Source organism: Anopheles darlingi, chromosome 3, assembly GCF_943734745.1.
Source record: "Anopheles darlingi chromosome 3, idAnoDarlMG_H_01, whole genome shotgun sequence".
NCBI lineage: Eukaryota > Metazoa > Arthropoda > Insecta > Diptera > Culicidae > Anopheles > Anopheles darlingi.
In genome coordinates this window covers 1,377,501-1,387,500 of record NC_064875.1, presented here as the reverse complement: position 1 = coordinate 1,387,500, position 10,000 = coordinate 1,377,501, and the positions used below count along the sequence as shown (strand labels likewise).

General features: G+C 52.3%; 1 protein-coding gene across 7 annotated transcripts in view; it reads right to left on the bottom strand.

The window, feature by feature from the left end:
* LOC125953595 (putative mediator of RNA polymerase II transcription subunit 12) overlaps positions 1–10,000 on the bottom strand; it is a 61,028-nt gene that overhangs the window by 50,794 nt on the left and 234 nt on the right. The window contains exon 1 of one of the 7 annotated variants that reach the window (XM_049683257.1): positions 9,945–9,962. The exons of 5 other annotated variants lie outside the window; for them this stretch is intronic. The gene's annotated coding sequence lies outside the window, so the exon portion shown is untranslated. Of the gene's footprint in view, positions 1–7,939; positions 8,320–9,944; positions 9,963–10,000 lie in introns of those variants that run through there. One more of the 7 variants, XM_049683261.1, reaches the window with a different exon arrangement.

Below are 10,000 nucleotides of genomic sequence, written 5' to 3'. Positions count from 1 at the left end.
CATTGGTGGAGCTCTCATCGGTTTGGCCATCGGTTTGGGACTGTTTCCGCAAGACGATAGCGAAGGAATGGTATACCGAATGTTGCCCGAATATGCCACCAACAACAGTTCGATCAACAGGACTTTGATCGAAAAACTCATCGAAGCGTGATGGCGAAACGGGTATCGGGAAGGCAGCTCTCTCTCTGGCACCAGCTCTGTGATTAGCCGTGAAATCACTATACTCCAGCACACCACAAGCACGTTAGAACCATCCGCAAAATACAAAGCTCACCTTGACACTTCGCTACTGATGGTTAGATGCTGTTGCACTTCAACCCCTCCTCCCCACCGAGCCCCGCTGCAGGACATTGGCTGGTTCCCAACGGTTGCCAACAAACAGCATGCAACCAAACGCGGGCTTCACATTAGATTATCTTATGCAAACCGGTTGGCCACTCTCCGGTCGAAACTACCTCTGAAGTGCCACTTTTGGAAGCATTTTTCGAGCATCGAACGTGAACCAACGCACCACACACACATATACACACACACACAAATGGTGTGTACTAGTCTGAGAAGAGCCAACACGACGCGCGATCTGATAAGAAGATGGACCCTGCTGCTGCTACTGCTGCTACTTCCCACCGTATGATGCGCCCACGGTGGCCACTTATTTAGGGTTTTTTTTCTTTCATTGGATGGGATGTGTGTGTGTGAGTGTCCAGCGAAGAAGCATTGGAGGTAGCAACATCAGCAGCACAGAAGATCTGCGCCAAGGGAAGGGAGTGTAATGCAAATTTGTCGCTCGCTAGATGATGCGTACGCGATTAGATGTCTCGATAGCCAAATTGCTGATTCTTGTCGTCGTCGTCACCGCCGCATGGCCAGTCGTTGCCACCCTAGGGTTTCTGCGGAGTAGTGTATTGCAACGAAATATAGGTCATTGGCACCGGAGGGTACGGCGTTTGGTTTAATTAATATGCAGATTGCGAATCAGCTACCTAAAGATTGATGGTGCTCTCGACGCCGCGAGGCCAATGCGAGGCCTCCAATTCAGATGATCTAACAACACCTTACGCACTTTTCGCCGCACTCTTGCTGGAGGAGGAGAGTCTGCCCAAAGGCAATGCCCTCTAAATCCCTGTAAGTTTTGAGGCCCAAAAGTGCCAAAGCATAATGCTTTACACAGGAATTTCATCAGACTTTAATCGATCGATCATCACTAGCTCACCACCACCACCACCACCGCCGGCATCGGCGATCGAATCGTAATGTAATGGACAAATTCAATTCGGTGCTCACCGAACGACTGCATTCTGCTGTCACTTTCACGTGTCACACTCGCGGCAACTAGCGGGCACCGAGCTTTGCATCTTTTCTCCGTTACATAAATGGCCCCGTTTTTTCGCCGCGCTGCATTTCCAAATGCAGCAGCCTGGTGGGCCACAAAACTGGGCTGCTGCTTAAGTGAATCCACTCAACACACCAACTAACTGTGTCGACTCGGGCGTAACTTGGACGGGGCTTGGACCCCACCGCTTGCGCTTGTGCGCACATTTAGTAATGCTTCAAGCATTCGGAATCCAATTGAGCGCCATGAAATGAGCCGAACGGAACGAAATCTTAATAATGAAAGCCCGCGCGGCTCGCGCAGACAGTGTGGCACTTGCTTACTTGCTGGTAGCATTTTTAAGCTCGCTCGCTGGCGCTCCCCGCCGAGGATCGGTTTTGAAGTAAATCGCTCCACTCCGGCACCGGCAAACCAATAACACGATCCACGGTCTCACGCACTCACGTCACACGCAACCTACGCAATACCCTCCTCGGTCCCTCGGTCCCTCGGCGTCCCCCCTTTGGCCATCATTAATTTGTACGCATAATATTTACGCAAATTGGCACTTTCTTCCAGGGCCGGCCGACCCTAGCCCATGGAATGACATGATTGATTGGTAAATTGGAAGATGGATATCGTTTCGGGGTGCCGGCTTCTTTCCATTTCGTTGGTCGTGTGCGCCGAGCGCCAGCTGATGGCTAGCAAACACGTTTCAATCAGTGTCAAGCGGACATGTGCTCGAGGACATTTCTCAGGACGCCGTCGCGTCAGCCAGCGTTGGTTGGTTAGGTGTGGCCTCCTATGACGGGGCGGGGAAATTTAAATAAAAACTCACTCAAGCAGAGGATTATAGCACGGCCTACTGAGCTACACGAGGAAGCGATATGGGTTGAAATTTGTTGTATAACGAGTGTGAGTATTAATTTCCAAACTTAAAATGAAGTTCATTGTTACATTAAGTGACGGCAAAAAGGTAAACAGAAAAAAAACATCTGGATACCCCACCTTTGACCTGATTACGGACTGGTTCACTGGTGTTGTCACCTACATTATCATTACCACGACGCGACACGAGTGAAAGTGATAATGTTTACAGCTCGTTTATCATTTTAATAAAAACCGAAGCTCTCACAGGGAAAAATATAAATCGTCTCGAGAGCCCGCTTCGCTTTGCACCGTCAACCGAGCGCCCGGTTGGTCAATAAAGTTCTCCAGTAACGAGTCTCGCACCTTGAAACGAACACAACCACCCGGACCCACGAGCAGAGGGCACCGCAGGTCGTTCCTTGTCCGTATCGATTTTCATTACAATTACCCCATCCCAACCCTACCCCGCGGACACCCAAAAATGGAATCACGGAGTCTTCAGACCCAGACCGGCAGACAGGACCCGGCAGACAGCTCGCGCTCGTTGGTGTCGTAACCTGTCGTAAAGAATCATCGCACGAATCACGCGGCAAATATAAAATGAATCATACCCTCGCGATCGGCGCCGCGATGGTGCGAGAAGATCGAAGATGGTACATATCGTTGAGTACGACCGTTCGATCAATTCGCGTGCCGCTCGGTTGCATAAAACTCTCCCCCGGGAGAGAGAGACACAAGCGAGGGGTAGGCGAAGAAGCGTACGGGACGTTTCCTTAGAACATGCCCCCCAAAAACGCCGCCAACGCCGTACCGTGCAATCGTGTACACCAACCGGGACGATGGGAATGCTGCGAACCTGGCGGCTGCTGCTGCTGCCCATCAATTGCGTTATGTGATCCCGTTTATGTCGGGGATTCAATGTGCGACCATCCGACCGACCGATCGACCTGGTAGCAGCAGCAGCAGCAGCTAAAAAAAGCAATGAACCACGGTCTAGATCTAGCTCCAGCTTCCCACCATGTCGGCTGGGCTGTCGCTGGCATGTTACACCAAACTCCGGGCGGGCGGACAGGCGAGCGAGCTGCTCCCGGAGGAGCAGCAGCACCACCGATGTACGGAGGAAGCACATGCAAACAAACAAACGTGCGGCGCAACCGACAACCGTCCGGCCAACCCTCCGTGGCCGAGAATCCCTCAACGACGATGCGACCATAAACTGTCGCGCGATCGCGAAGGATGGGTTCCGTTCCATCCGTCCGTCCGTCCGTCCGTCGGTCGGTTCGGTGTGATGGGAAAAGCGAAGCGAAGCATAAAAGCAGCTGCTGGAGGCCTTTCTAGTGCACCGGGGGTTGGCGCAGGAAAAGTGCAATGAAATGTGCAGTATAAAGTGAAAGACGACAAGCCGGCTGGCTGGCTGGCTGGCTGGCTGGGTTGACGTTCCTCGCTCCACGCTTTCGCAGCGCGCCTCTCGAAGGCTGTATAAAGATTGTATAACATCCTGGAGTGCGAGTCGCGCGCTCGAACGATCGGCGTCAAACGGTAGCGTGACATGCACCTCTGCATCGCGAGTCCGGAGCCAACCGCAGTGCAGTGCGAGTGTCTCTGGGGTCTTTCCCGTTGGTATACAGCTCACCGAGGCTCACCGAGAAGCGTCTGGGTGCCGTCAACCGCCGTTGATGTTGAGTAAGGTTGTGTGAAACGCAGAAAGGGCCATCTGAAGGTCGTTTCGTGTTGGTTTCGTGGCACCCGTGTGGCATGCACCACATGCAAATGTGGGTTCTGCTTTGCCGTGTTTTCCATCTTCAGAAGGCAATCGAAGAATGCTCTTCTCGTGGATTCGATTCTCTTTTCTTTCGATTTATGTAAATGTGTCAACGCGCGAGAAACGCGTGTCGCGATACGCGTTCTAGCGGAAAGGTGTTGGTATCGTGTGCCTAGCGAAACTGTGTGTTAGTTTGCACTTTGATTGAAGATCAACCCCCTTGTTTGATCACCTCCCTCTCCCTTTCGGCCTCGGCGTGGCGTGGTGCACTTTACCTTTACAAGTATAACCCCCAAAAGCCCCCCGGAGGGGAGGGCCTCTAAAGGGACCTCGATCAATCGGATCGGTGGTGGTTGTGAGGTTCGTCATGGCTCGCACCCCGATTGAAGCATGGTTGGATGGATGGATCGAAACCAACGACGAATCGCGCGCGAATCTATCGCCTTCCCGCCGCCAAATGCCAAATGTTGTTGCGCATCTGCTCCTCGGCACCTCGGCCGGCCACGCATGGGTCGACCGTGAGATATCGGCCCGACCGCGGAGTGTCTAAACCGGGGGTGGGGAGAGGGAAGAAGATGATGCGGCACATGATGTACGCGCGGCACACGAAACTTGCCCGGCAGGTTTTTCCCTCGGAACGGGCGAGAGATGCCGATGCCGATGCGGAGCGACCATCGCGAAGAAACTGGATTTTGTGTCTTTTCCCTTCGGCTTCAGCCTCGCTTTAGTGTACGCTCCAGACGATAGTTCGAGAGAAACCGAGAGTGTACTAGCACTAGCTGTAGTGTATTGGTACAACTCCTCGATCGAAACGGACTAGTGGTTGTGTCGACAATAGACGGCAAACGATGGATGGAATCCTTCTAATCTGGACAACGAATTCATTTATATTTATATCTTTTATCGAAACGTCTAGTCTCATCGATCGATCGATCGATCTCCGGTCCGGTCGTCAAGGTCATCTAGAGCTATGAATCATGCCCAATAGGACTCCACCCAATGCAGATGACATGATCGACTGATTCCGGTTAAACCTGTTCCACTGATTTTTAGAGGGATTCTGACGACAAACCTCACCTACCCTATACACAGCCATACCTTCAGATTGGTCTTGAATCTTCTCTCCAAAGCAGAGCTTCCCTCACATACAGACCACCACCACCACCAGCAGAGGGTTTCACTAACCCAATTCACACATTACGTGATGGCACAATCGGAATGTCTGGGGTTTTGCGCGTCACTAATTCGATCATCGTACCGCATGAGCAGCATGGAAGAGGATGCTGCTGGATGCTGGTACCAGAGGCAAGCATCAGCGCATCATTCGCCCTCTCCTCCCCGTCTCGTTACGCATGCTTCACGTTCGTTCGATCGTTCGAGCGACTCATTCACGATCCCTTGCCCCTTAGTCGGTTCTCGCTCTCCTCCCTCCCCAAACGACCAGTGATCAGTGTACTAAACTCCCTTTCTACCCATGATCGCCCCATCACCACCAGCTGAAAGGTGAATTGAGGGCTCATCGCCGAAAATAGGTTAGCGCGATCGACTTTCGGTAGCGGTAAAAATAAGTAACGGAGCGATTGCGTCGATCTAAAGCCAAAGATCAAGTACACTTTTGACCCTCGGCGACGCACACACACGTGGACACGGACACACGGACACCGACCGACGGGTGCGCGAGTGCGAGGGGAGTGACATCAATGCGCGCTAAAAAAAGATGAGCCAATGGTCGGTCCCGGTGTGCAACCTTGTCATTGGGCATTTTGGCAACAAATCTGCGCGCCAGTGAGACGAAGACCCACATAGAGAGAGAGAGAGAGAGAGGGAGAGGGAAGCAAAAAAATTGAATTTGTCCGTTGAATGTTGCAACACGAGCGTTACCCCAGGCCAGGTCCCAACTGTTTACTTTATGCGCCATTACCCGTTACCCGTTCGGTCACTCGTACGGTCGGTGGCCAACTACAAGCCCGTCCAGCACGATACCGTGCGGCCGTTTGACGTGGCAAAGTGGCAAAGTTTTGGCAGAGAATGCGTGCTTATCTTTTACATCAACAGTGAATGATTGTTATATGGGGGAGGGGGAAAGGGTAGGAACAAAAAGGTCTCTATCGACGGACTTAGAAGAGACGTTGTCTGGAGTGGAGTGGAGCGGGACACTTGACACTCCTTCGATCGTCGCTTCCATTGACACTCTTCGGCCACACGCCACAGCTCAGCGCTTTGTTTGTGAAGAGGCGTTCGCGGCAGCAGTCCTTCTTGGTTTCAGTCTGTGTTAAATGCAATTGCGAGTTTCACACCTTTTGCCAAGCCAGAATCAATATGTAGCTAGAGTCAATATTATGACCTACTCCCGACGTAGCCACGCAGCCTGCATAACGGTATTTGTCTCTCCAAGCATCCAAGTAGTCACAACAGATACAACAGAGGCTTCCTGTTCCACGGCGCGATATGCAAGGCATTCTGAGACCTCAAGTCAAGTATGCACAATAAACGGTTATGTTCATCTCTTTTCGTCAACGGAACGATGCGCATCGCAAAGAGATTATATCATAAGAGAGGCGGGGGAGAGGGAAGGGTGGTCGTGCTGCTCGTAGCTTCACATTTGGACATCATCATCATCATCATCATCATCGTTGGCATCGGCATGACCGTTTGCACTTGCTGTGCTGGGCGAACGACAGATTCCCACGATACAAATTGTGTCTCGTCGTCCGGGAGCGCCCCATACTGCTATACCCGGGCCCGTAATCGCCGGTCAGCATCTGTACCGGTGCTCGTAGCAGGGAGCGTAGGTGGACATTAGCCATTGTCCGGGCCACGTACCGCACGTACGTGAGAGCTCCGGTATTGGCAAAAGCGGCCGCCCGCTCGGTCGGTTGTGTCTGCAAACAAACAAACGACTTGTGCGCCAGCGACGAACCCCCCCGGCAAAACGAATCGGTGCTAGTGAGAGGAAGGATGTTTTGGGTGGCGCGGCGTTAATTATGCACGCTGGACAAGACATTACTTAATTATATCATTAGCCTGCACCGTTTAAGTTTTACGGCGGGATGGAGCTGAACTGACCGAACTGAATTCGGCTTGGGCGTCGTGTGGGCGCAAAATTAATTTTCACGCGAACGTCCGCAAAGCAGGCGAGCGAAGCAAACGGAAAAGAAAGTTTCGGAACGGAACGTTTCCGTTTCCGTCACCGACATTAGAAGCTCGTTCTCGTTATCTGGTGCGAGAGGAATTTCTGCGGACTCGCCTTCCACCCTCAGGCCTTCTCGCAGCGTCCCATTAATTGCGTCACAACGTTAACGCCGGCGACTAGGTACGAAAGGTACCATTTAGCAGCAGCGTCATTGTCACCATGATTAGTGTTACGCATGTTGCGTGTATTCCAAGTGCGTGTGCGTGTGAGAGACACACGATCGAAATGCAGCCCCTTTCTCCACAATTAGTTGGAAATCGTAAAAATTGTTCTTTGAAATCGAATAACAAACATGTGGCGCTCCTCGTAGAAATTGCTTATCGTACTCGATATCGCATGCTTATCGCTTGATACGCAGCTACAACGGTGGCCACATAACCACAGTGGATTCCTTCGGTGAGCACTACATTCCAACAGGAGGCAGGCAGGCAGGATCGTAAAACTGCCGCTGGCGAGCGAACGAAACCTCCTCGCGCGTTATTGAACCTCGCGCATATCCCGTGATATCCGTCACACGATCCCCGTCCCCGAGCGAATATGCTAATCGTGTAATAATGTTACGCTACGACGAGATAAGCGTAACGATTCGTTTCGTTGTTGTTCGTTTGTGTGTTTTTGTTGGTCGCTCAAGGTCGCGCCCGGTTACCGCAACCGGGAGAAAATGGCTTCTGCGAGATCAACTTTGTATAATAATGTTGCTACCATAAAGGTCTGATAAGATCTTATCTCATCAGTTTATGAGGTGTTTATCGTGAAATGATGATGATATGGCTGTTGCGCCAGAAGGAACTTGGAAACTTACCAGTAGCAGCAACCGAATGCCGGGAATGCTCGCCTTCGGTTCGGGTTTTGCTCGCGGAATCGCGTCCTGCTACGTCTTCTTTACCGATGCCGATTTCTCAGCATTCCACCGAAGTTCAGCTCAGGCGCGAAACCAACCCACCACCAGCAGCTGGTCGCAGCACGGAACGGCAACACAATGAGTAAACGCGCTAATTGCAGCCGTCGTGGTGCAGGTGAAAAGCAGCGGCACTTTCCTCTTTTTGCAACAATAATATCGGCGCGCGAACGGCGATCGTGGATCGCCGCAACGAATGCACCGACCGAAACCACACAGAAACGGAAACCGAAGCGAAACGGGACACACTCATAGCGGCAGTGGACATAGGGCGTGGAGGGCAGACTCACATGGCGTGGCGTGCAGGAGGGGACTGCGGTGGTGAACGGATTTCCCGGAACCACCCATTTTCGATGCGAAGGAAACAAACATATTCATAACTCATTCCCCTCCCCCTCCCCCTCCCCGGCCCCCTCGCGACTGAAACCGGAAGATGACCACCGTGGTCCCACCACGCGTAGCGCGCGCAGTGGTGGCCAAGGTGGTTCCAGATTCCGGAAACGTGATTGCAGAAAGATCATCGATGCCAAAAGATCACCGGAGGTCCCTGGTGGGTTGGTGCCGCCACGCGTCATGTTTAATTGGGAGTGTTTCCCCCCACCCCGTTGGACTTCCGGTACGACGAGACGAGAGTGTTACACGGACACACCTTGGCCAGGTTTATAACTTCTTCTCTCTCAAAAATGATTGTTTCAAGACGGGATCGCACCGCAACTTCGTTGTTCCCTTTTGCCACGTTCGATTGTCACAATGCGATCATTGATCGTCCCGTTTGTTTATGCCAGGTTCGTTGGTGGGCCCGTGGCGGCGACAACGACGAACAAACAAACAACACTCTTCCTCGCACTCTCGACCTCTCCCTCGATCTCTCTCTCTCTCTCTCTCTCTCTTTCTGTTCCGTTCAATCACACACGATCGTCCGCTTCGAGCATTTCTCCGTGTCCGTGGAACAGGCAGCATTAGGAGGAAGGTTGACACTTGCGCCAAACATCGGTTTCGCCGCAAACACCATCACACACACACCTGCCGTTGGCTGCTGGTGTGGCTGTCTGGTGGTGGCGCAAATCATGGCCCGAGTGCGCGCGCACTCGCACACACGACAGGAAGACACACTCAAACATCAAGCGACGAACCTCCAGCGGCAGTGGCATAGGCAACAACAAGTTAAACAAGTCGCTCAACTAGTAGCCAACTCGGGCCTGCGATCCAGCCAACCTGCCAGCCAGTCAGCCAGCCAGCCAGTCTCAGCTATTCCGAGCCAAAACGAGCGATTAACGTAACATTTGTCCAGCAACGGTGCGGTTGAGGACCAGCAGCCAGCAAGCAGACGGCAGCAGCTTTCGTTGCGTGTCACTGTGCTGCTGTCGCCGCAGTTGTTGTTTGTTTCGCTTTCCGTTTGCTACAATTCGGTTGTTTTCTTTCCTCCGACCGATAGCCTCTAATCTGTGGGCCAAACGGAGGCGAGCTTTGAACCTTCACTGTCTGCCCACAGAGATGGTTATCCTTAAAAGTTTTCACCAATTCTTCGATGCGCGCGCCCAATCAACCATTTCACCACCTCTGGGAGGAAGGAATTCCTCCCCAAAAAAACAAAACAAAAAACCAAAACCCCCCAAAGAGAGAGAGAAAAAGAGAGCGCGCAGCACACGAGAGGCTATTGATCCGTTTGGCGATTTTCATGCACGTTAACTCTTATTTTTTTTTCTGCCTTTTGCATCAAAAACCATCATCAGCTGCTGTTGCCACTGAGTAAGGGGGAGGGGCTGCTACACAACTTTCTTCCACGGAGCACATGCTGCTGCTGCTGTTGCTCTGCAGGAACACCATTGCACACCGCCTGCTGTTCGAAATTACACGCTTTTGATCGTCGCATGGGCGCGCGGACATGCGATTTCGTTTCGTTTTGCACCTCGATCCCCGATCGTTGCTCGATCCTCGAACACCAGCGAACACCGGAAGGTTTGG